Source organism: Rattus norvegicus, chromosome 2, assembly GCF_021556685.1.
Source record: "Rattus norvegicus strain SHRSP/BbbUtx chromosome 2, alternate assembly SHRSP_T2T, whole genome shotgun sequence".
Taxonomy (NCBI): Eukaryota; Metazoa; Chordata; class Mammalia; order Rodentia; family Muridae; genus Rattus; species Rattus norvegicus.
The window spans coordinates 1027489-1055104 of record NC_141535.1 but is presented as its reverse complement, the minus strand read 5'-3'; the positions used below and the strand labels follow the sequence as shown (position 1 = coordinate 1055104).

General features: G+C 40.8%; 2 pseudogenes; one reads left to right on the top strand and one right to left on the bottom strand.

The window, feature by feature from the left end:
* Nucleotides 1-27616, bottom strand: part of LOC148006609 (uncharacterized) — a 2902548-nt pseudogene that overhangs the window by 1896719 nt on the left and 978213 nt on the right.
* LOC147995894 (18S ribosomal RNA) lies at nucleotides 25702-26580 on the top strand (annotated as a pseudogene; the record flags this gene model as incomplete).

Genomic DNA, 27616 nt, shown 5'->3' with positions numbered 1-27616 from the left:
CTCTCAGTTAGCTCTCTATACATCTTTTAGACTCATGCTTAATTTCCACCCTGAAGCAGCTTTAGAGTAAAGCCCTAGTTGTTAATATTCAGTGGATGGGGGTGGATTTCCGTATTGGGTTACTGTGGTTCTAAGCCAGACATGGGTTTGTCAATTTGTTACTAAAATTTCCAACCCTAACAGCCCATGTAAAAGAAACACAATCCAAATATTTTAATTATAAGTTATATGCCTAGATTGGGCATATCTAATACAATACTAACTTATTTCCCAATTCTAAGACTCCTTATTACTTCTGGTTTCTCCCAGCCACATGATTCTGGTGCATAGTGGCTTCCTTCTCTCCTCTTCCTTCATTCTTTTTCTCCTTCTACCTGCCACCCCCTCCGTAGCCTTCAGTCCCACCTTTCCTATCCACTACCCAGTCATAGGCTCTAACCTTTTATTAACTTATTAAAGTGGAGAGAAGGTTCACATAGCATCACCTAAGTACATGATGCTCTGCTTCTGGAGTGGGGGCAACCCCTCTTGAGGAACCAATATGAACAATAATATACAAGCAGCGTCAAGCCAAACCACTACAGTTTACTCGTAAGATCTCAGTTTTTAGTACAAAATCCAATAATGTTAGTTGTTTAAATCTGTGTCTTACTATATTTCTTACACAGCTGTTTTCCAAATGTGGGTTTGTCTGGTGTGCTGTACCAGCATAGAGTATTCATAGTTAACAGTGTATTTTCTTGCCACCAATACATGAATTTTTGTTGGATATGTTAAAGGGTCATAATGGTTTTACACAGGAAAGCTAATTGTCAGAATTTTGTTTTGTTTTTGAGTCAGGGTTTTCTGTATAGCCCTGGCTGTCCTGGAACTCACATTGTAGACCAGGCTGCCTTCAGACTTACAGAGATGTGCCTACCCTCTGTCTCTGAATGCTAGGGTTTAAGTCCTGTGCCCAGCTTGATATTTTTCTTTATCATTCTCTCTCTCTCTCTCTCTCTCTCTCTCTCTCTCTCTCTCTCTCTCTCTCTCTCTCTCTCTCTCTCTTTTGCCCCAGTCAATGGATTTTATTTGGTCACAGGGTCACAGGCCAGGTATGGCCCCAACCTTATTTGACCTTCTTCTTTGGGGCTAAGGTTATTGGAGTGACCGAACTTCTTGTAGCAGTTGGCTACACTGCTTGCAGGCATGAGTAGCACTTGTGGCAGATCACCTTGTCACAATTGTAATTCTGGACAAGGTGACAAAGGAATGACTCGATGATGCCACTGTGCAGACACAGCACCAGGTGCAAGGTGGACTCTTTCTGGATGTTGTAGTTGGACAGGGTGTGGCCATCCTCCAAATGTTTGCCAGCGAATATCAGCTCTGCTGGTTGGTGGGATGCCTTCCTTGTCTTGGATCATTATTGATGGTGTCACTGGGTTCCATTACTATAGGCGGAAATATTTTCAGAAAGAAATCTGCTTCCTAAATGTCATAGTTTAGGGCTCACCTGCTTTGTTTTGCAACATACCCTGTCTTTGCTTTTTGTTTGTTTGTTTTGTTTTGTTTTTGAAAAACTGCTTTTATTTGTTGTAGCACAAAACTGTTATTTAGCCTATCAATTTAAATTTAATATTTTGTACTTACATCCTTGATTTATATGAAAACAAGTCACTATACCATTTATTTCACTTCTTAGTGTGTTTTTATTGAATTTCACCAGGTCCATTAATGAACATAAGAGGAAGGACCATGGAAAGAGGTATATCTCTTACATATTCACAGAAGATTATGCTAAGCAGGAATACTGCGTATAAGACCTAAATTTCATTGGAAGAACCTGACTGAGGAAGTGAAAAGGAAAGGATGGAAAATAGGAAAACATTTGAAAATAAGGCTGTTGACAGGCAGGAGAGGAAGGAGGAGATTGAAAATTTAAATTGTGCTACCTGAAACAATGTATTTTCATAGATACAAATATGTCTTTGCCTATTTAAAAAAGTACTAGTTACTATGAGGTAGGATTTATCCATGTTAGTTATGGCACAATGTGCTTTAGGAATTTAATTCCTGGGGACTTAAATTGAAAGTTAGTGGTATGGTTATTTAAAAACTCATTAAAAACTATTTAAAAAGAGATAATTTCTCACTGTAATTGTGTACTTTTCTCCATTTCCATTGCTTACATAGATACGTATTACTTCTAACCATCTTTTAAATGATGTTTAGTTACTTACAATAGTTTTTCTTTATGTGAGCATAGTTATAAACACATATGATAGTATAAAATAGTACAAAGAATAGTGTACTCTATCTTACATATCTGTTTGCAAATACTCTTTTGTGTGTGTGTGAATGTGTTTGTGTGTGTGTGTGTGTGTGTGTGTGTGTGTGTGTGTAATTTTAATGTGAGTGAGCCATGTGCCTTGAGAGTGTGGCGGTTTCCATGGCAACAGAAGCAAGCAGGTCTTTGTTACCTAAGGATGATGTCATTGCTGGATTCAGAGGCTAGCTGTAAATCACTTCTGATGATAACATTCCTCCCTTTTTCTTATCATAGAGAGAAGAAAAAAGGGAAACAGGGGAGGCCAATGCTAAATGGGAAACAGAGGCTTTAGACCTCTTAAACTGCTCCCTGCAGTCTAGGAGCATTATCAGTTTTGGGGTGTAGCTGACTTTCACCATCCGGGCCCACTTGATAGTTGTGTAAAAGGAACTGTTTGACTTTTTGGTTAGAAATTTTTGAACTTGTCTTTGAAGGAATGAGGGCATTGTTAACCTTTACATAATTTTGCTTATTTTTTGGTTTTTCTGACATAGGGTCTCTATCGCCAAGGATGGCCTAGAACACAAAGTTATCCTACTGACTCAGATTGGGTCATGGCATACACTACCACATTTGATTCTTTATTTTAATATTTGTCAAAGGAACTATCTTCATTAGGAACAATCAGGTTTTCCAAAAGTGGCATTTTACATATTTACAAAGAAAATTACTTATACAATAAATAATAAAGAGCTCCTTTATCACACCCTGACAAAATGCTCCCAAATACAGCTAATGGCATTTGTAACTCCTAAAAATATGAAGTATTACTGAAAGAAACTGAAGCTTGCCTGCCCCCCCATACCCCCATAATTTCAACATTCAGAAGACTGAGGCTGAACAGTTATAGCTGGTTTGGGCTACCTAGGAATGGTAATGGCAGTGTTGTGGGGAGGAGACATAAGAAGAACAAGCCAGATACAGTAAGTCACACCTGTAATCCCAGAACACAGGAAGAAGTTAAGGCAAGAGCATTCTGAGTTCAAGCCAACAGAGGATAGATAGCTATGTAGTTAGATCCTATCTCAAACAATCCAATAACCAAAAACAAGTAAGTGCAACTGCTTTGAGTGACTTTATTCAGTCTCATTGCTGTGGTCATATACAGATACAAAGTGCTACCTTACCCTCACTTAATAGTTACAAGAAATATTTGTTAACTAAAACAAATGTACAATGAGTTCACTGTTGTGCCCATTTTAGTTGTATGACATAACATATAATGTGCCACAAATGTAGAGAAAGCAACCTGGGGCCACTCTTAGACAAGGAGAGATAAGCTGGGTTTGGACCCATACTTATCTCTCTTCTCAGTACCTTTCCCCCTTACCTTAGCCATCAGTTTCCTACTTAGCAGTTACTTACAACTGAGGACCTTAAGGTATAGTGCAATCCAGGGACATCTGTATTTAAAGGGGCTTCTCTGTAAGAAATCAATGGGACAGTCTTTTAAATGAAGAGAGTTAGTGAAACTGGGATATCACATGCAAAAGAAGATGGACCATTAGCTGACACTATATATGAATATTAATTCATAATAGATTATAAAATGGACTTAAACATAAGACCATAACTACTGAACTCAAGAAAAAGAAAATAGGTAAATATTTTGACAGTGGACTTGTTAATGATTTCTTGGATATGATATGAACATATAGTCACAACAAAGTAGATAAACTAGAAAATACTCAGATGTAATACTATGAAAGCAGAAGGGGGTCCATGACAAGAATAAATCCCATGATTTTGTGTGCCAACTAAAACTCTTAATTAAACTTTTGGGGAGAAAAAGGAAAGAATGGAGCTGAAGAGATGGTTCAGCACTTGAGAACACTTGTTTTTTTGCACAGGACTAAGGTTTAGTATCCAGCGCACACAAGGCAACTTGGAACCATCTGTAACTCCAGTTTCAGGATATGCAACATTTTCTGGCCTCTACAAAACATGTAGTCAAATATTCATATGTTGAATTAATAAATACCAGCACTCAAATGCTGCCACCGGTGGCAACAGCACACAATCACAATCCTCACCGCCCGCCAAAATGCTCTGGATTCTCGAATGAAACACACACAGACACAGACACAGACACAGACACACACACACACACACACACACACACACACACACACACACACACAGACACACACACACACTCAGAGCCTTCTATTTAATATACTTTAAACATCGAAATGTCTGGACCCATCCAAACATCCCTGCAACTAAAACAGTCTCCCCTCCCATATGCTTTAATTATTTCTTACTGAAGCCTATTTCCAATACTGGCAGCCACAGACCCCAGCCTGCAGCCCTCATGCGCCTTGATCTCCAATTCTTACATGTTGTCAGTGTCTCTGTGTCTTTGTCTCCCTGTCCTACATTTCTCAGGCCAGGACCTTCACTTTCCCTGGCAATGGTGATTCCCAAGTCCCCCCTCTGTCTCCCTGCCCAGTCATTGGCCACCAGCAACTTTATTACCAATCAGAGGCTACTAGGGGTAAGGACCCTCAGAGTCTTACAGGCAGACATGTGGTTCCCATGTGCTTTTGGGAGCCAAATGAACACAAATAGCATTACAACCAATCCACAACACGCATACACATTAAGAAAATAAATATTTAAGTTAAAACTGCATCAAATCACACAGCAGTGAAAAGGCGACTTACGAAATGGAAGAAAGTATGTGAAATTAATGCAATAAGAGATAAAGATATAGGCTACTTAAAACTAATTTTATCATCACTGAAAAAGTAATCTAACAGGTTTGATGTATGGATGGCCAATAAGCACAGGAAAATATGCTCTCAGTCACCAATCATACAAAACCCCTAGGAGAGGCCTCCTCACACCCAAACGGATGGGTACTGGGGTTCAGGGTGTTGGGCATAATCGAAGTATTGAATCCAGTGTCATGTGTGCCCTAAGCAAGTGCTCTACCACTTAACTCTTTCCTCAGCCCTTTTTTCCCTTGAGTCACACTCTATGTAACCCAAATAGCCAGAATTCGTGATCCTCTTACTTTCATCTCCCAAGAGAGGAAATAGGTGAGAGGATATAATGATGCTCCCACTGTGGGAAAAAGCATGGCAGAAATCCAAATCATTACTACAGCACTACATTATCTATGTCCACTTCTGAGTATAGACCAAACTCAAAGTAGATGTGGCCCTTGGTGAAAATGGATTGAGTTGCTTCCTGGGGTCTCTGGTCTGGCAGCAAATGGACAGAGTGTTAACAGCTCTTACAAGGAAAGCGGGGAGGTTTGGGAGGACAATACAGGAGAGGTAGCCAGGGTCCTGTGTCCCCTCTGCTACTGTGGCAGTGCCAGTGCCAGTGCCAGGGTGGCATTAGCAGCAGTAGGCTTTGCTGATGGCAGGAGACTGCGCCAAGGTCCAGATGAAAGCTTCTGATGACAGCTTCTGGAGAGAAAGCTCTTTCCCAAGAGTTACAGATCAGTAAAACAGACACTCTCAGATTACTCTAGGTAACATAGCTTCTGTACTTTATTAAATGTGAATAGGAAATATACTTTTGGAGAAGTAGAGTGGGATCCAAGGGAAGATGCTTCCCACTGGATCAGTTTGAGAAGCTAGTGATGCTCTATTTGCATGGGGAAGGACTCCAGGTGTTTTTCCTATGTGACTAATAGTCCTGGTCTTCTCAGTGTGGTGTCCTGGTTACATGTTCTAGAGCAGGCAATGGCCTCATTCCTACCATTATCAATTCTGAGATTCATGGTGTTTGAGATCACTAAACCTTCTGAGTTCTTCTGTCTGATGTCATGGTCCACTTGCTCACAATGAAACATTTATCTGTACACCTGTATTCCCAACAGCAGCATTCATAGTAGCTAACAGGTGAAAGCAATCCCAAATATACATTGATATAATATCAAAAAACAAAACACGCCACATACACATATGAAATATTATTTAGACTGAGGAAATTTAGGATGTGCAACAGCATAGTCATGAAAACAAGATGCTAAGAAAAGCAGTCATTTGTAAAGGTAAACTGCTCTACCATCCCACTCAGACCAGATACTTCAAGTATTTAGGAGATACTGAAAATTGGAGAGTGTGTTTTGGGATTGGGATAATAACAGGAGCATCTTAGGTCAAGATGAAAGGGATTTACTGACGAATGGTGGTAATGTCTGTTGCACACTGTATTAATGTTACTGAACAACCCATGTAAAAATGGTTGGGACCAAAGAGATGGCTGAGCAGCCAAGGGCAATGGCTTCTCTCTCAGAGGACTATGGTGGGCTCCACTGGCAGCACCCACATGGTGATTCACAGCTGTCTTTAACTCTAGTACCGGGAGTACCCAATGCTGTCTTCTAGCCTCTGTGGTTACCAGGCAAGAATGTGGTCTAGAGACATACAAGCAAGCAAAAATACCTTTACACATAAAACGATAACTAAAAAAGGATCATCAAAATGTTACATTTTTATGTTTTAAGCATTTTAGCACTTCACCACAGTTTTAAATGCTGTATTTAATGTCCTGAAGATAAAAATGTGGATCAGAGAATGGCCACTAAAAGAATACAAAGCACTCAGGAATGCTTAAATAAATGGAAAACAAACCCAGAGGTCTAAGAGAATTTTGAGAGAGTCTGTACTGTTATGTCTATCTTCCTTTCACATTTCCTATATCTTTAATAGGGTACAGAGTATGGAACTATGAATTACATTTCCTAGGTGACTATCAAATCAAGAGTGTGCATGTGACTAAGTTCTAGCGAGCAACATATGAACTGAGGCCACAGTCAAAATGTCTGCCATTTCCTTCTTTATGTTTACCCTCCCTAGTACTAAGGATCAAATTCCAATATTCTTAAAGAAAGTTGCTTAATTTAATATCAAGAATGTATGTGTAAAGGGTCAACATCTGGTGTTGAGCATTGTCTTATTTTGGCTCCCCAAAAAAACACACTTCCAGGCCTGAGGCTCCTGGAGTCCTTTAATTGAAAATAAAGAGTTGCCATATAAGCAATGACTGGGTAGAAAGACAGAAAGACAGGGCAAGGGTTTGAGAGAGGGGAGAATGAAGAGAATCACCATGATCCATATTTAGAAGGATCAGATTTAAGAGCTGCAAGAGAGACAGCAGCCTACAATATAGGTGGAAGAGAATAGGACCCTATAGGGAAAGTGGAGACTTTCCCAGAATGTAACAGAGCAACAAAGATAAAACACAGATTTAAACATAGATCCCTCCTGGGATACCAGCGGGAAATGTATGCTAGATGTCAGGAGGATTAGAAATGTCCAGCCATTGGGCTTACTCGAGGCATATCAAAATTAACTGATGTGCGTGCATGTGCGTAAGTGTGAGTGTGTGTGTGTGTGTGCATGCGCGCACGCGCATGTGCATATGCATGTCTGGGCACGTGTGTGTTTAATTCTGAGAAGTCTTGAGTAGTGCTATGACTAACTATGGAGCCAAAGCAGAAAAATGGATTCAATGCTACAGTCTAGTACATTGAGGTCTCAAGGAAGGTGTGAATTAATCTGGATATGGGGCTTCACAGCCCAGTCAGCCAATTCACAGTTTACTCAGTTTCAACTTCTTTTAAAGGCAAAGCAGGATAAAAGTTTACCACAATTTATAGTTCTCACCAGCTGCTGCTTCCCTACCAATAGCATATCTTGGATCGAAGTGATGCAAACCTCTTTGCAAACTGAGAAACTTGTCAGCAGTCCAACTCTTCGATCTGTTAGATGTGCTGTTGTCTAACTAACCTATAAGCAAAGTAACTTTCTCACGAGAGAATGAACATGAAGGCCACGTCCTCAGGTTTGCAGCTTACTTGCCAGTAAGAGTTACCAGAATCCTCTGCTTAAGGAACTGTGCCTCCTCGGTATCTCAGTATGCTTGGAGTGATCAAACCATCCTAGTGTGCCCTGCAGCTGGCAAGCTAGGAGCAGTTGCTTCCTGTCATTTCTCTACAGTAGACTAAAATAGTGTCAAATGAAATCCGTAGAGAATGGCTAAGCAGACAGAGTGACGCGTGGTCCTTAATAGCCAGAGAAATGCTGCCCTCTGTGGATTAGCTGCCCATCTTTAGGCCAGCACGGGCAATAGAAAAGTCTCAGTATTTGCATCAGATCCAGTCTTTTCCAATCTCTTGGCCTGTGCCCTAGTGAACTTAAGAACACTTAATAATTTTAGTATTAGTAATTTATTCCACATTTCAGCTACATAATTGAGATTGTGCCAAACGGAAAAAAATGAAACAAAGTACATACTTAGTAGTCTTAGATGTAAGGATCATGGAGTTTAGAGAATTATATAACCCTTGTCCTATAATTAAACCTGCAAGAAGACCCTCTTGGAAGGGTGGGAGAGCGAATGGACAGGAAACCAGGAAGGGGAATAACATGGAAATGTAAATAAAAAATATACTTAATAAAAAATTAAAAAAAAAACAAAGAAGATTCTCTTAAACCTTGAGTGTGATCAAACAAGACTAAGCCAGAGAGGAACATTCTGTTCAGTTTTATGCTATACTCAAGAACAATCATATACAATACACGCATCGATCACAGACATTTTTTGTCCTCTCCTGCACACATAGAAAGCCATGGGACCAGAAACTCAGAAAATAAACTTCACTCCAAACACAAGAAACAAATTAAAATAACAACAACAATAAAGAAACCTGGTTTGGTGGCACACACTTGTGCTGGGGAGACAGAGACTCCATATCCTCCCTAGCCAGATGGCCAAGTCGACCTGTCCTATTTATGGCACCTGAAGAGTAACACCCAAAGTTGTCCGCTGGCCTCCAAACATGCAAGCTCACATATGCAGAGCCACCAGTTAGTTGCCAATAGGAAGCGATAGTAATAAGTGGACTTTTCGGGACATAGAAAAACTTTCACAAAAGGAATGAAAATACCTAGGCGAATTCAGTGAGATCCCAATAGGACATGCTTGTATCAGTGTACTTTTCAAGATATAGCACCATTTTCACTAGTGGAATCTTAGTTTCTTCACGAATTGAGTTACTTCTCAATAGGAGCAATTGTAATAAGTGTACTTTGAAAGATTTAGCAAAATTTTCACGACGGGAATCTCAGTCACATGGAGAATTCAGTTCATTCTCAGCTGGACACTCTTGGAATTAATGTACATTGGAATGCATAGCAACATTTTCACGAACAGAATCTCGGTTTCTGCCCACATTTGTTAGTTCCCAATACTACGTTCTTCTAATGAGTGTATTTTAAAGATTCAGCAACATTTTCAACAATGGGATCTCAGTGTCTTCCGAAATCAGTTAGTTGCCAAAATACATGCTTGCTTTATGGGTAATTTTCAAGATATAGCAACATTTTCACGAACGGAATCTAAGTATCATGGTGAATTCAGTAGATTCCCAATAGGATTCGCATGTAATAAGGGTACTATTCAATATACAGCAACATTTTAACGATCTGAAACACTGTTTCTTTGTGAATTCAGGTAGTTCCCATTAGCAGGCTCTAGTAATATGTGCACTTTTAAAGATTTATCAAAATCTCATGAGCCGAATCTCAGTAACTTGGTGAATTCGGTTAGTTCCCAATAGGCCGCAATAGTAACAAGTGGACTGTTCTGGATATAGAAAAATTTTCACGAATGGAATCACAATTTCTAGGCGAATTCAGTGAGTTCCCAATGGGACATTCTTGTATGAGTGTAGTCTTCAAGATATACCAACATTTTAAAGAACAGAATCTAAGGATCATAGTGAATTCAGTAGGTTCCCAATAGGATTTGCATGTAATAAGTGTACTATTCAAGATACAGCAATATTTTAACCAACTGAAACACTGTTTCTTTGTGAATTCAGGCAGTTCCCATTAGCAGGCTCTAGTAATATGTGTACTTTTTTTTTTTTTTTTTTTTTTCAATCAGCAAGAGGGTTTATTGGAAAACACAGGTACCTGCGGGCACACAGTCTCTTTGGAGGACTTGCGCGCCCAGCAGCTCCAGCATCGGGCTTTTATAGGGATTGGGGAAGCAGAAGCGGGTGTACAGAAGCAGATGCATAGTTAGGGGGATTGGTGGATTCAAACGAGGCACATAGACATGTTCACATATGATTGGCTATTTCACATGATGAGGTAATAAGGTATAGCTACACACATTGGCAGCTTTGGGGCGTCCTGGATGTCGGGGGCTGGGAGCTTATCTCTTCTTGCCAGGTGGCCTGTGAGTCAGATCTGGTACTCCTGGTCTGTTCTGCATTCCTTTCCTTTTATGGTCTGTTAGTTCTAGCGGCAGGGCGGGGCTGCCTGGACTTGCTTTTCACAGCGTTTAATCCTGAGTTGAAACATACTCTTTTAACTTCATATTTTTAAACCTTAAATCTGTATAATTTTCCTTTCATTCCCCTCTTCTTCTACTAAGTAATTCTAATCTTAGAATTTGGATATCAAGTCTCGTATTTGGTCTCACCAGTTGTCCTAACTGACTGGTACTGTTGTCTCAGAACCATCAACTGCACAGCACTCACTCGATTTGTAACAAAAGCAATTAACCTGTTTGTCACGCAGGGTCCAAAAACTAAAACCAAGAAAATTATTAGTAATGGCCCAGCCATATAGCAGGGAGTAGGGTAGTCATCCAGGGAGACCGAGTGAACCAAGACTCAAACCAACCTTGTTAAGCATCTCTATCTTTTTGTAGGAGTCATACCTATTAACTAGTTTCTCTAACACACATGGACCTATAATCAGAAGCAGAAGCAAAACTAAGAAGGGTCCCATAAGGGAAAATACCAGAGTAGTCATCCAAGGAGATCTACTAAACCAGCTCTCGAACCATCCCTGATGCGCTTCTCTGTCTGCCTTTTGTCTAACCTTTCTCTCAGTTTATTCATGGAGTCTTTAATTACTCCCGAATGGCAGTTCTGAATTCTCTATAAGCCTTGCATTGCAAAAGCAGATGTCCTTGTGCTGCCCTTGCAGCACCTAGATAGCCTTAGCCCTAAGTAATTCTCAACTACTTTTTTTGTGTCAATATGTGTACTTTTAAAGATTTATTAAAATTTCATGAGCTGAATCTAAGTAACTATGTGAATTCAGTTAGTTCCCAATAGGCCGCAATAGTAAAAAGTGGACTGTCCGGGATGTAGAAAAATTTTCACGAATGGAATCAACATTTCTAGGAGAATTCAGTGAGTTCCCAATGGGAAATGCTTGTATGAGTGAGCTTTTCAAGATATAGCAACATTTTAACAAACAGAATCTAAGTATCATGGTGAATTCAGAAGGTTCCCAATAGTTTTCTCATGTGATAAGGGTACTATTCAAGATACAGAAACATTTTAATGAACTGAAACAGTGTTTCTTTGTGAATTCAGGCAGTTCCCATTAGCAGGCTCTAGTCCACTTATTACAGTTGTGCCCTTTGGGACTTAACAGAATTCACCAAGTTACTTAGACTCGGCTCACATTTTGATAAATCTTTAAAAGTACACATATTACTAGAGCCTGCTAATGGGAACTATTGGAATTCACCAAGAAAAGTGTTTCAGTTCCTTAAAATGATGCTGTATCTTGAATAGTACCCTTATTAATGTGAATCCTATTGGGAACCTACTGAATTCACCATGATACTTAGATTCGGTTCGTTAATGTTGCTATTTCTTGAAAAGCACACTCATACAAGCATGTGCCTAGGGAACTCACTGATTTTGCCTAGAAATTTTGATTCCGTTCGTGAAAATTTTTCTATATCCCCAAGAGTCCACTTATTACTATTGCGGCCTATTTGGAATTCACCGAATTCACCAAGTTACTGAGTTTCGGCTCATGAAATTTTGATAAATCTTAAAATTACACATATTACTAGAGCCTGCTAATGGGAACTATCGGAATTCACCAAGAAAAGTGTTTCAGTTCCTTAAAATGTTGCTGTATCTTGAATAGTACCCTTATTACATGTGAATCCTATTGGGAACCTACTGAATTCACCATGATACTTAGATTCCGTTCTTTAAAATGTTACAATTTCTTGAAAAGCACACTCATACAAGCATGTGCCATTGTGAACTCACTGAATTTGCCTAGAAATTTTGATTCCATTCGTGAAAATTTTTCTATATCCCAAACAGTCCAGTTATTACTATTGCGGCCTATACGGAACTAACCGAATTCACCAAGTTACTGAGATTCGGCTCATGAAATTTTGATAAGTCTTTTTAAGTACACATATTACTAGAGCCTGCTAATGGGAACTACCGGAATTCACCAAGAAAAGTGTTTCACTTCCTTAAAATGTTGCTGTATCTTGAATAGTACCCTTATTACATGCGAATCCTATTGGGAACCTACTGAATTCACCATGATACTTAGATTCCACTCGTTAAAATGTTGCTATTTCTTGAAAAGCACACACATATAAGCATGTCCCATTGGGAACTCACTGAATGCACCTAGACATTTTGATTCCATTCGTGAAAATTTTTTATATCCCCAACTGTCCACATATTACTATTGCGGCCTATTGGAAAGTAACCGAATTCACCAAGTTACTGAGATTCGGCTCATGAAATTTTGATAAATCTTAAAAGTACACAGATTACTAGAGCCTGCTAATGGGAACTACCTGAATTCACAAAGAAACAGTGTTTCAGTTCGTTAAAATGTTGCTGCATCGAGAATAGTACCCTTATTACATGTGAATCCTATTGGGAACCTACTGAATTCACCATGATACTTAGATTCCGTTCGTTAAAATGTTGCTATTTCTTGAAAAGCGCACTCATACAAGCATGTGCCATTGTGAACTCACTGAATTTGCCTAGAAATTTTGATTCCGTTCGTGAAAATTTTTCTATATCCCAAACAGTCCAGTTATTACTATTGCGGCCTGTATGGAACTAACCGAATTCACGAAGTTACTGAAATTCAGCTCATGAAATTTTGATAATTCTTTTAAAGTACACATATTACTAGAGCTTGCTAATGCAACTACCAAAATTCACAAAGAAACAGTGTTTCAGTTCCTTAAAATGATGCTGTATCTTGAATAGTACCCTTATTACATGTGAATCCTATTGGGAACCTACTGAATTCACCATGATACTTAGATTCCATTCGTTAAAATGTTGCTATTTCTTGAAAAGCACACTCATACAAGCATGTGCCATTGGGAACTCACTGAATTCGCCTAGAAATTTTGATTCCATTCGTGAAAATTTTTCTATATCCCCAACAGTCCACTTATTACTATTGCGGCCTATTGGAAACTAACCGAATTCACCAAGTTACTGAGATTCGGCTCATGAGATTGTGATAAATCTTTAAAATTACACATATTAGTAGAGCCTGCTAATGGCAACTACCTGAATTCACCAAGGAAAGTATTTCAGTTCCTTAAAATGTTGCTGTATCTTGAATAGTACCCTTATTACATGCGAATCCTAAGGGGAACCTACTAAATTCACATAATACTTAGATTCCGTTCGTTAAAATGTTGCTATTTCTTGAAAAGCACACTCATACAAGCATGTGCATTGGGAACTCACTGAATTTGCCTAGAAATTTTGATTCCATTCGTGAAAATTTTTCTATATCACGAACATTCCACTGATTACTATTGCAGCCTATTGGGCCAGAATTCACCAAGTTACTGATATTCAGCTCATGAAATTTTCATAAATCTTTAAAAGTACACATATTACTAGAGCCTGCTAATGGGAACTACCTGAATTCACAAAGAAACAGTGTTTCAGTTCGTTAAAAAGTTGCTGTATCTTGAATAGTACCCTTATTACATGCGAATCCTATTGGGAACCTACTGAATTCACCATGATACTTAGATTCCGTTCGTTAAAATATTGCTATTTCTTGAAAAGCACACTCAGAAGTACCTTCTGTCAGACACTGACCCATTCACAAAACTATTTAAGCACAATGAAAGGCATGCAGGAATTATTCCATTGTCTATGAGCTTCTGTTATAAGAGCCACTTGGAGATGAGATCTGCTCTCTGGAAATTATCACTGCCAGAATCTCCCTTGCACTCCTCACTGGCTAGTCAGTCCCCTGCTGGTTCAGCCCAAAGTGGCAGGCAGTTGGGGTAAGGAGAAGGACCAGCAGTTGGGGTGGCAAAAAAATGTTCCCCCTCCCTGCCTGAGATCTTTCTCCCTTTACCTGTACCCACACAACTTGCCAGCCTGCCCAGAGATCACTGTGGAGAGCACTCGGGCACCAGAGCCGTAAAATGTAGTGCTCGAACAATGATCAACAAAATGGCAGTGCGGGAAGGTGAGTCACCTCCCCCAACTCTGGAGAGTAGCAACCTATCTTTTCCTGCTGAGTTTTCAGTCAGCACCATCTCAAGCTTAGGTCAAGCTGAAGGGGCAACTGAAGGCTCCTGGCCAGAGCGACTCTCTGGGGTTGTCTAAAGGTCCCTCTAGCCCCTGTCTAAATCCTGACAGCCTGCAAAACAGCCTGCAATTGGTTTTGGCAGACTCCCTATCTCACCTGGTAATGCAGCAGACACGTAAAGCCACAGGGCACCTAGTTCTTTAATCTGCAGAAAGGCTTAAGGTTTTGGACTTCTGTGGAATCCCCCAAAGCCGATAGGCCAAGGCAATGTTCCCATTGGACAAACCGTTTCTCCTCTTTTCTGTAACAGACAGTTCACCGACACACACAAAAACACAACATTAAAAAAAAATTCCTCAGTTCCTGCACCCCCTCTCCCCCCACTCCCCTCCCTGGCAGTGTTCTTGCAGCTTTCCACAGCCCAACACCCACCCTGTGGCAGTGTGGGGTAAGTGTGCTCAAACTTCTAAGTCCTGTATCACCTAGGGGATGTGCCCTGTGGCTGAGCTGATGCAGAAAACCCCCAAGGCTTCAAAGGAGACACTAAACAGACTGTCTGCTCCTCCCTCTCCTCCCCCCAGGGCAGGACTCCATTAAAAAAACAAAGGAGCTTCCACCTGCCTCTCCCCTGACTCCACCTCCCCCCATCCAACTAAGGAGATCTCTCCTTAGAGGTAGTGGTTAAAACAGCCAACCAGATAAAGACCACATTAGGACAGAAGATATCACCTATAAAGACAATGGAATACCCAAGGAGACCCAAAACGCCCCCTCCAAATCGCCCCCAATTCTAAGGGCCACTGTTGACAGCACACCTAAAAGCTCTAGAACAAAAAGAAATAAATAAACGCAAGAGGAGTCGAAGGCAGGAAATAATCAAAATCAGAGCTGAAATCAACCAAGTACAAACAAAAATGAGTATACAAAGAATCAGCAAAACCAGGAGCTGGTTCTTTCAGAAAATCAACATGATAGATAAACCCTTAGACTAACCAGAGGTCACAGAGGGTGTATCCAAATTAACAAAATCAGAAATGAATAGGGTGGCAGCATCTGAAGAAATGAAAAAAAAAATTAGATCCTACTACAAAAGCCTATATTCAACAAAACTGGAAAATCTGGAGGAAATGGACAGTTTTCTAGACAGATACCAGGTACCAAAGCTAAATCAGGAACAAATAAACCATCTAAACACCCCCATAGCTCCTAAAGAAATAGAAGCAGTTATTGTTATTAAGAGTCTCCCAACCAAAAAGAGCCCGGGTCCAGATGGATTCAGGTCTGAATTCTACCAGAGCTTCACAGAAGACCTGAAAGAGCGTACCCCAAAAGGGGGAGCCGCATCTCTCGCTCCGATCGCGGGGTGGGGTGCCCCCAGGAATCACGAGTAGCCATTCTTGATGTAACAGCAAGAGGTAGCTTTTATTAACGAGATCCCAGGTCTTAGTGGGATCCCAGGTTGACATGTATCTTACACAGGAGACAGAGGAATCAACCCCGAGCTTCCAAACTGGGGGATTTATATAGGGGAGGTAAGGGGCATTCTCTCGGTTACACATGATTGGTCAATTCAAAAGGTGCATGGTTACTTTCGGCGTGAAATGACATCAGGTAGGAGTATGTGTTATCTAGCAGCTTTGCAGGCAGGTACGGTGGCTCATCTCACTCAGGGGGGTGAAGGAAGGGGAGGGGTGGCTATGGATGGTCAGTGTCCTTGGGGTTGATAGGTGGTTTGGCAAGTCCTATCTCTAGCTCTCCCTCAGGCACGTCCGGCCCTGCACATCCGGACTCTGACAATGAGCAACCTTTATGAAACTCTAGTTCTGCACATTCGGGCTCTGACAATGAGTAACCTTTATGAAACTCTACTTCTACAGACCTCATACTAAGATGTTCAAACTATTCTACAGAATTGAAACAGATGGAACACACCTAAATTCCTTCTATGAATTAATAATTGAATAATAAGATTATACAATTAATCTTATACTGAAACCACACAAAGACCCAACCAAGAAAAAGAAGTTCAGACCAATTTCCCTTATGATTATTGATGCAAAAATACTCACAAATGTCTTGGAAACGGAATCCAAGAACACATCGAAATGATCATCCATCATAATCAATTAGGCTTCATTCCAGGGATGCAGGGATTGTTTAATATACAAAAATCCATCAATGTAACCCACTATAAACTAACCCAAAGATAAGAATGACATGGTCATTTGATTAGATGCTGAAAAAGCATTTGACAAAGTTCAACACCCTTTCATGATAAAAGTCCTGGAAAAATCAGGAATTCAAGGACCATATCTGTACATAGTAAAAGCAATATAACAGCAAACCAGTAGCTAACATCAAACTAAATGGAGAGAAAATTGAAGCAACCCAACTGAAATCAGGAACTAAACAAGAGTGCCCACTCTCTCCCTACTTATTCAATCTAATAGTTGAAGTCATAGCCAGAGCAATTAGACAGTGAAAAGAGGTCAAAGGGATACAAATTTGAAAGGAAGAAATCAAATTATCACTATTTGCAGATGATATTATAGTACAGTTAAGTGACCCCAAAACTTCCAGCAGAGAACTACTTAACCTGATAAACATGTCAGCAACGTGCTGGGGTATAAAATTAACTCAAACAATTCAGTAGCCTTCTTCTACTCAAAGGTTAAACAGGCTGAGAAAAAAATTAAGGAAATGACACCCTTCACAATATTCCCAAGTAATATAAAATATCTTGGTGTGACTTTAACCAAGCAAACGAAAGATCTGCATGACAAGAACTTCAAGTCTCTTAAGAAAAAAATTGAGGAAGAACTGAGAAGATGGAAAGATCTTCCATGGTCATGGATTGGCAGGATTAATATAGTAAAAATGGCCATTTTGCCAAAAGCAATCTATAGATTCAATACAATCTCCATCAATATCACTACTCAATTCTTTATAGAGATAAAAAGAGCAATTTGCAAAACCCAGGATAGCAAAAACTATACTCAATATTAAAAGAACTTCTGTGAGAATCACCATCCCTGACTTCAAGCAGTATTACCAAAGAATCGTCATAAAAACTGGATGGGATTGGTACAAAGACAGACAGATCAGTGGAATAGAATTGAAGACCCAGAAGTTAACCCACACATCTATAGTCACTTGATCTTTGACAAAGGAGCTAAAACCATTCAATGGCAGAAAGATAACATGTTCAATAAATGGTGCTGGTACAATTGGAGGTCACCATGTAGAAGAATGCAAATTGATCCATTCTTATTACCATGTACAAAGCTTAAGTCCAAGTGGATCAAGGCCCTCCACATCAAACCAGATATACTCACACCAAGAGAAGAAAAAATGGGGAAGTGTCTCGAACACATGGGCACTGGGCAAAATTTCCTGAACAAAACGCCAATGGCTCATGCTCTAATATCAAGAATCGACAAATGGGACCTCATAAAGCTGCAAAGCTTTTGTAAAGCAAAAGACACTGTCAATAGGATGAAATGGCAACCAACAGATTGGGAAAAGATCTTTACCAATCCTGCATCTGATACAGGGCTAATATCTAAAACATACAAAGAACTCAAGAAGTTAGAATCCAGAGAGTGAAATAACCCTATTAAAAATGGGGTACAGAGCTAAACAAATCATTCTCAGCTGAAGATTATCAAATGGCCAAAAAACAGCTAAAGAAATGTTCAACATCCTTAGTCATCAGGGGAATGCAAATCAAAACAACCCTGAAATTCTACCTCACACCATTCAGAAAAGCTAAAATAAAAAACTCAGTTGACAGCAGATGCTGGGGAGGATGGGGAGAAAGAGGAACACTCTTCCATTGTTGGTGGGATTGCAAACTGGTACAACCACTTTGGAAATCAGTCTAGAGTTTACTCAGAAAATTAGAGATTGCACTACCTGAGAACCCAGCTATACCTCTCTTGAGCATATACCCAAAAGATGTTCAACATACAACAAAGTCACATGCTCCACTATGTTCATATCAGCCTTATTTATAATAGCCAGAAGCTGGAATGAACCCATATGCCCTTCAACAGAGGAATGGATTCCAAAAAGTGGTACATCTACACAGTAGAGTACTACTCAGCTATCAAAAACAATGACTTCATGAAATTCATAGGCAAATGGAATGAACTAGAAAATATCATCCTGAGTGAGGTTACTCAATCACAGGAAAACACACTTGGTATGCACTCATTGATAAGTGAATATTAGCCAAAAAGGTCGAATTACCCAGGATGCAATCCACAGACCACAGGAAGCTCAAAAAGAAGGATTACCAAAGTTCAGATGCTCCCACTCCTTCTTAAAAGGGGGTATATTATATGTATATGGATATATATATATATACATATATATATGTATATGTATATATATGTATACCAGATAAGATTGATGAAGTTATAAAATGCATCTTGAAAGGAGCCGGATATAGATCTCTCCTGAGAGACACATCCAGAGGATGTGCAATACAGAAGTCAATGCTAGCAGCAAACCACTGATCTGAGAACAAGACCCTTGGAGGAAATTAGACGAAATATTGAAACAGTTGATGGAGCATGCAACCCCATCAAAACAACAATGCCAACCAAACAGAGCTTCCAGGGCCTAAACCAGTTCCGAAAGACTATACATGGAATAATCCAGGGCTCCAACCGCATATATAGCAGAGAACAGACTTGTTGGGGCACCAGGGGGAGGGGAAGGCCCTGGTCTTGCCAAGGTTGGACCCCCAGTGCAGGGGAGTATGGGGTGGGAATAAAGTGGATGTATAGGGGGAACACCTGTGTGGGGGAGGGGGATGGGAGGGAATGGGGCTTATATACAGGAAATTGGGAAGGGGAATAATGTTTGAAATGGAAGTAAAGAAATATGTCTAATAAATTTTTTTTAAAAATTAAAATTTAGGAACCACGAAGATGCCAATGCCAGTTCTAGCTATTATGTTTAGGTCCTGAAATGGAGAAGGGGCGTTAACAAAAGTGAAGACACTGACCACCTTTTGATTTTCAGGCAAGTGGCCACAAATAACTTGAGCCTTCTATATTTATACAATGACAATAGTGCTTACCCAAGCAGTGATATCATTGCTTACATTATTAAAAAAAATCATAATATCCACATTTCAAATGCTCTATCTTTACACAAAGTCCCCAATAGTTCCCCTTCCTCCTTCTCCCATTCCTTGGATCAATCACCACCTAAACTTATTTTGCATTAAAAAGCACAATTTCAGCAATGTCAGCGCCTGCACTGACAGGGTACTGAGAATAGGGCAAAAGCCTGTGGGATGAAAGAAACACACACACACACAGGTTATTCCTGTCAAGCCAGAAGAGGAAGAGTGCCTCTGGTTTCTTTATTGACCAACTATATATCCCAAGTACAGCACTTAGCAGGTATCTGCCAAGCACAGTGGGGAACCCTGGCTGAGACTTCCTTAACAAAGGACCAAAAATGTGGCCTGAATAAATTAGGAAAATAACCAGGAAGGCCAGCCTAATTCTGACTCAGGTGAGAAGTACCTGGCCAGACTGTTCCCAGTTGGGGACAAAAAGCTTCTATATGCAAGGGCAGGGCTCAGCAGGGGTCAAACCTTGCTGGAGACCCAGAAGGGTCTTGTTGAGGCTGAGAACATTCTGTGAATGTAAACTTTTTGTGCCATAAATCACAGGGAGAGGCTTTTAATCCTACAATCTAAACCAAGGCCACACAGTGACAAAGCAACCAGGCCCAAATCCAATATGGCTCCCACACAGCAAGACTAAAGAGATATCTGGCCAGGCATGTCCAGTAAACAGGAAGATATACCGGTCTGGTAGCAAACCTGGTTACATAGTTACGCATGGTGACAGGCCGAATTAAACATTTGTTGATAAACTATCTCTAGTTATTATCTCCTATCATAATTCCTTTTTAATTGCAGACAGACAAGTTCATTTTTCAAAGCAGATCTTCTAGACATCTTTCTAATATATAGATCTTTGTAAGATACAATCATTCTAAGAGCCATTTTCAAGTCTCTATCAATCCCACATAATCTCTGCATTTTCCATGTCTCTACTGATCAGATATAGCTTCTTAAAAACAGTTATGTAAGCAGGACCTACCTCTCTCCATAATGGACAGAGACTTGCTCAGTGTGACTGGGTACTTCTCTACAGATACGATTATAAGTCTCAAATTCCCAGGATTTATGGTAACATCTGGAGGATTGATAGATAAAAAAAGAGGTGAAGAACATTTTATCCCTTGAAAGAGTTTTGAGAAAAATGTAGAATCATCCACAGTGACTTAGTCTGTGTGACTCCAGATGGCCTTGTCCATGACTGATGAAGTGATACAATATTGATAATGACTATATGCAGTACAATGAAGGAATGGAGAGCTTGCAGGGCATGCAAACTTGGTACTAAATATAAAGGCCACCAAATTTACCTTGTCAACTGAGAAGTGGTTTCCATTGACTTGCCACAGTAGAATCCTGTCACTGAAGCACTCATACGCTATTCTTTACAGCAGCTACATGGCCACTGCCAGAAAGAGGTAGCACCTCTGCTAAATTATTTCTGATACATGCATGAGGATCTGAGTGCAGTCTCCAGAGAACATGTAAAAAGTCATGGGACTGTGTTCCAAGCTAATCATCCTGGTGCCTGTGAAATGGAGAAGAAAGAAACCCTGTGGCTTGACAGAGCCCCAGTCTAGCTATATTGGTAATTCCATGGTCAGCTTGAGACCATGTCACAAAATCAATACAGTAGAGAGTGACTGAGAATGATACCCAGTATTGACCTTTGACCTCCTTATTCACACCTGAGGACATGCACCTGCAGACACATGTACCCCCACACAAACATGTACACACAAATACTGCAACCTTATAAGCAGACTCAAGCCTCTTTAGAAAGTTTCATGTCATTTTTTACCCTGCAACATCTCTCATACAGCACACTGTTCCTTATTGTTTGCACTTTATCTTTTTTAGTTTTAGATATATTATGCCCATTGTCTATCATAATGAATTTCATCTTTAAAAATAACCTCAGAATCATTATATTCATTCAGCCTCCTTGTCTTTAGGCAACAGAAATCATTTTTTTAACTTATTTTTACAGGAGATTGGAGAGATGACGGAGAAGGTAAGAACATGAACTACTTTTGAAGAAGACCCATGTTAGATTCAAAGAAAAAGATGACTCATAATCACTGGTAATTTCAGTTTCAGGGACCCCATACCCTTCCTTTTCAAGGCTCCACAGGCAACCCTAGACATGCAAATACTAACACATAATTTAATAAAGACACACCCCCCACATACACACGTTTACAATTTAAATTATTTTCTGGCCTTATTTTTTTTTTCACTAGGACAAAGAGGGTAAAATTATTCAATCTACTTCAAATTTTGAAGGGGAACATTTTGCCTTCTCGATAGGAGACAAACTGCACCATATTTAGAGGCATCTAAATCCAAGTTGATGCAAGTGTCCATCATATACATTAATGTGTCTTTTGAATTGTCTTTTACTTTTCCATAATGGGTATTGCTTACAATTGTGTTGCTGCAGATTTGGTTTTACCACAGGCTTCTTTGATGCTCTGAGCTGCTTTGAGTTTAATTTCTGCTCCTCTCTCAATTAGCTTCTCACCCTACATTGTTATTCTATCTTATCATTCATTTTATAACATGCATGCTCCAAAAATTTGAAGAAGATAACAATGGCTGCTTAAAGTGTACTTCTTTTCCTTATAGTCACTCTATTGAAAAACATAGATTTTTGCCTTTAATTGTTGTTTTGTTTCTTTGACACAAGCTTTTTCCTTGAGTATAATAATATTGTTTTACTCTTTCAAATTTATCCTTTCCAAGTAAGACAATAGAAAACATGTGGGGGTGCTTTGTAAATGAATATGAGGATGATCCCTCTTGTCTATATTTTGATGTCTTCTACATTTGAAAAATGAGTGCTGATTCAGCAACTAAATCCTACACAGGCAACCACTGTGGAGAGTCCAGTGGAAGTATTCCAGGACTCCTGATGGATGTCAGCTCCCCTTGGACTCATACACTTGACATTTTTAACTAATATATTACCCTAAACCCAGGTTTTGGGGTATTTTCTTTCATCCTCTACCTCATATCTCAGAAAGAATGAAGAATATCATATTGGAACAAGGTCACTTGATTCTATTTCACGATGTGACTAAGAAACCTGGAATCTCCTAGTAGTATTCCTGGTTTGGTTATAAAGGAGAACATTTTGTTTTATTTCTCTAGTTACATATAGTACATTTCAGTGTAGATGCCTATTCCTCCACCATGCAAGGAAAGGTCCCTATAAATCTAAGTGATACAAACACAAGTGCTATTGTCTGGTCACCCTGGTTACACAATTCCACTGTGGAAAAGTCTCTGGAATCTACATGCCCCATATTTAAGTTTTTTGATTCATCAATCTGAGTAATACATGTTCATGAGTCTGAACTTATAGTATACAGGAGTTGTTTAGCTTATCTCTGCAAGACCAAGTTGCCTTCATATGAACTATATACGTATTCTTCTTTTAATTCTCAATATTATGTTCTGTTGCTCTGTAATACTATGCAGATATTCCATGTATGTAATTTTTTTCTTGCTTCAGAAAGGGGTGAAATGAAACACACATATGTATAGGCATACTTTCTCTAAGTCTGGGTATGTATCAGCTTTACAGAATTCTTACCATATCTCATGTCAACCTATTTCCTTTAATTTATGCATATATATTTAAGTCCTATATTTTTAGAATTCTAATTTTCTGATTCTTTTAGTTGAGTATTTGCTTGTTTCTGCATGTGATTGCACACATGTGGATGACGGAGTCCAATTTATGGCATTCATTTCCTCCTTCCATTGTGTATGTCCCAAGGACCAAACCAAGGTTAACTGCCTTGGCAACAAATATCTTTACCTACTGAGCTATTTCATTCTTCCTAGTATATTTCATAATTTATTGTTGCAAGCCCAATTGCTACCCCATGCCAAAAAGGAATGTTTTCTTACTGGTGTGTGCTACAATCTAAAGCATTTCTTCAGATTAAGACATTGTCCTCTTTAATACCCTATTATGATACATATAATATCTGTGGGCATGCAGAAACACATATACACACATAATTTCACTGACATACACTGTCGGTGCCCAATGCCAGCACCGACACGGTACCGATAATCGGTTGAAAACCTGCGGAATTAAAGAAACACACACACAGGTTATTATTAGCCATTCTTTTGTAAAATTTTTAATGATATCACTTCAATACATAAGCTTAGAGATATCCACCAACAAACTCTCACCTACAAACTATATAAGAAGGTTTTTTATCAACGTGATATAAAACTAGAGATAACTTGGAAGAAGAAATCTTAACTGAGAAAAAACTCTTCATAAGATTGTCCAATGAAAAAGCCTCTGGGCACTTTCTTGATCAACAATTTTGTTGGAGAGCCCAGCTCACTGTAGGTTGTCCCACTACTGGGTTTATTGTTCTAGCTTTTATAAAAACACAGGCTGAGCAAGCCATAAATATATACCAATAAACAATCTTCTTCCCATGTCTCTCTAACATTTCCTGCTGCTTAATCACTGGGATATCTTCCCACCCTACCTGATGCAACTAGGATTTGTTTTAGTGATTTTGTGTGTTGGACTGATGGCTGCGAATGGGATCATAAAAAAAGACTTAAGTTGAATCTTTCAACCTTCTAGAAAATGTGTAGAATAATTTTATTCTAATACCCTCATCTTTGAGACACAGGACATCATATATGAAAGGTCAGAAAGATTCTGCCATAAATATAGGCATCCTGAAAGGTTAATTCTTTACAACCAATAGGTCCAGGTAAGAACTAGGTAGACAAATATTAGCAACATGATTGTACATTGTAAGGTTAGTTTATATAAGGAAGTAGCCATGTTTGAAAGTGTCATATAATTGAGGGCCAGATAAAGTAGTAATTCAGAGAAAAAAGTCACAGAATGTATCACAGATAAAATACGCCCAATTCACATGAGAACAGCTTAGGAATAAGAGAATACACATGAGTAGAGAAAGAGAGACAAAAATAGACAAAAGAAAGAGAGAAGTAGAGCAAGAAAGAGAAGTTGTGCTGTGTGGCATGTGCATACAGAAGCTTTCTGGACATGATTTTACAGATTCAGGTTCTGAGAGAACAAACTATTCACTGGGGAGAACAGAAAAAGCTGGAGAATTAGAAGGACCCGGAAGATTGTAACACATTGTCCAAGTTAATGTGAGTCCAAGTAGAACAACTCATGAAGATGCCAAGAGAAACCATATTGAATCAGTCAGCTTGGAAGGTTGGATTACATGGAGGCTAGAAGCTCCTAGTATTAGGTCTATAAATAGTAGAACAGAGGGAAAAAATACTCTGGCCTCAGCCTAAAGGACGTATTTGCATAGCTTGGGTAAGACTCTTATCTCATCACTTTATCTAAGGAAAGAAAAGTGACATTCACTTAGAAAGACATACAGACAGACAGACAGACAGACACACACACACATACACAGAGACACACAAACGCACATACATACAAACATAGAGCGGTGTGGGGAAGGAGGGAGGAAGAGAGGGAGGGAAGAAGGGAGAGAGAATGCTTGCAGTCAACCATTGAGCTGAGAACAAGGTTCCAAAAAGAGGAGTTAGAGAAAGAACTGAGGTAGTTGAAGGGGTTTGCCACCACATAAGAAGAACAATATCAACCAACCAAACCTCTGCACTCGATCTTCCATGGACTAAACAACCATCCAAAGAATACACAAGGATGAGCCTATGGCTCCATCTGCATATGAAGCAGAGGATGTCCTTTTCAGTCACCAATGGGAGCAAATGCCCTTGGTCCTCTCAAGGCTTGATGCCTCAGTGTAAGGAACTGTCAGAATGTGCAGGTTGGAAGGAGTGAGTGGGTGAGTGAGGAACTGCCCTCAGAACAGGAGGCATGAGGGGAAATAATAGCCGGTTTCTAGAGGGCAAATCAGGAAAATCATATTTAAAATGTGAATTTAAAAAAATCCCCTCCCCCAATGAAAGAAAAAGAAAGAGAAATGGAGAAAGAAAGAGAAAAACAAATGGGGGTACATAACTAAACAGATGCCAACTGGTGATGCAGCGGCGTTATTCCCATGATAGTCAAGCAGCTTCTGGGAAACCAAAGTCTTTGGGTTCTGGGGGAGTATGGTTGCAAAGCTGAAACTTAACGGAAATGACTGAAGGGCACCATCAGGAGTGGAGCCTGCAGCTTAATTTCACTCAACACAGGAATCCTAACCAGGCCAGGACACAGACAGAATTGACAGGTTGATAGCTCTTTCTCCATTCCGTGGGTGGTGGTGCATGGCCATTCTTAGTTGGTGGAGCAATATGTCTGGTTAGTTCCTATAATGAACTAGACTCTGGCACGCTAACTAGTTACGCGACCCCCTGAGCGGTCAGCGTCCCACAACTTCTTAGAGGGACAAGTGGCGTTCAGCCACCCGAGATTGAGCAATAACAGGTCTGTCGTGCCCTTAGATGTCCGGGGCTGCATTAGCGCCACACTGACTGGCTCAGTGTGTGCCTACCCTACAAAGGCAGGCGCGGGTAACCCATTGAACCTCATTCGTGATGGACATCGGGGATTGCAATTATTCTCCATGAACGAGGAATTCCCAGTAAGTGCCGGTTATAAGCGTTCGTTGATTAAGTCCCTGCCCTTTGTACACACCACCCTTCGCTACTACCAATTGGATGGTTTAGTGAGGCCTGATCAGCCCATGGCCCTGTCGGAGGGCTGAGAAGGTCGAACTTGACTATCTAGAGGAAGTAAAAATCATAACAAGGTTTCTGTAGGTGAACCGGTGGAAGGATCATTAATGGAGAAGGCCAAGGGGGTGTCTGTTCCTTTCTCGGGCCTGTGTAAGTCCCTCCTCTCACCGGGAGACATGTCTCTGTGTCCTGGTCGCATTCGTGGCGTGTGCCGTGGCCGCCGGCCAAGTGAGCATTTCGGGAAAGCCGGGGGTCGTTAAGGAGTGGTGCGTGGAGGGTGTCAGGTCTGGTCCATCGAGGGACCTCCTCCATTCTCTCTCTATCCCTTGCTCTTCTGCCTATGTCCTTGACTCTGTGCACCTGCCTCTGCCCCCACCACTGCTGCCTCCGCCGCCGGCACCTCCCTTGCCCGCTGGCCAGCCAAGGCCCTCGGCGTACCGAGGTCATTCTGCCTCTTTCTGGACCGGCTCCGTGATCTCATCTCGTGTGCACAGGGGGGAGGGGGCGGTACACGGTGGCCGGGACCCGCTCCCTCTCTTCATAGCACCTGCCTCCCCTCCACCACAGCTCTCCCGCTCTGAAGGTGCAAGTGTGTCTCTGTCGCGTGCAGGGGATGCCTCTGCCACTGGTGGGCTCTCACAGCCCGCCCCACCTTCTGGGCCTCGCGTGTCCGCCCTGCTCCTGTCCGGGTACCTAGCTGTCCTGGTCAGGCACGGAAGTTTAAAGACCCCCCGGGGGGTCGCCCTACCTCTCTTTGGTCATCCACAGGAGGGCTTCCCGTTTCCTCCCTCCACCTGGTGCTCCCTGAGACTCAGCGGGCCCCCTCCGGCCGCCGGAGCTTACAGAGGCGGCGGTCGGGGGCCATGTCGTGGGCCCCCTCTGGTCGCCCGTGGGGTCCCGGCCCGAGCGCCCGACTTGCCCGCCCATTGGCTGGCCGCCGCCGGGTGCTGGGTTTGCGGCGTCCCATGTCCCGTGTGTCCCGCCTTTCCGTTCCCGACCCTGTCTTTTTTTTTCTTTCCACGTTTCCTTTAGTTTCCTGCTGGCTGGCCCGAGGTGGAGCCGCCTCACCGTTGGCCCCTCTCTTCCGGTTCAGCAGGGGCGGGCGGGGGAGCTGGTGCTGTTGTTAGCACCCACACGAGTCCG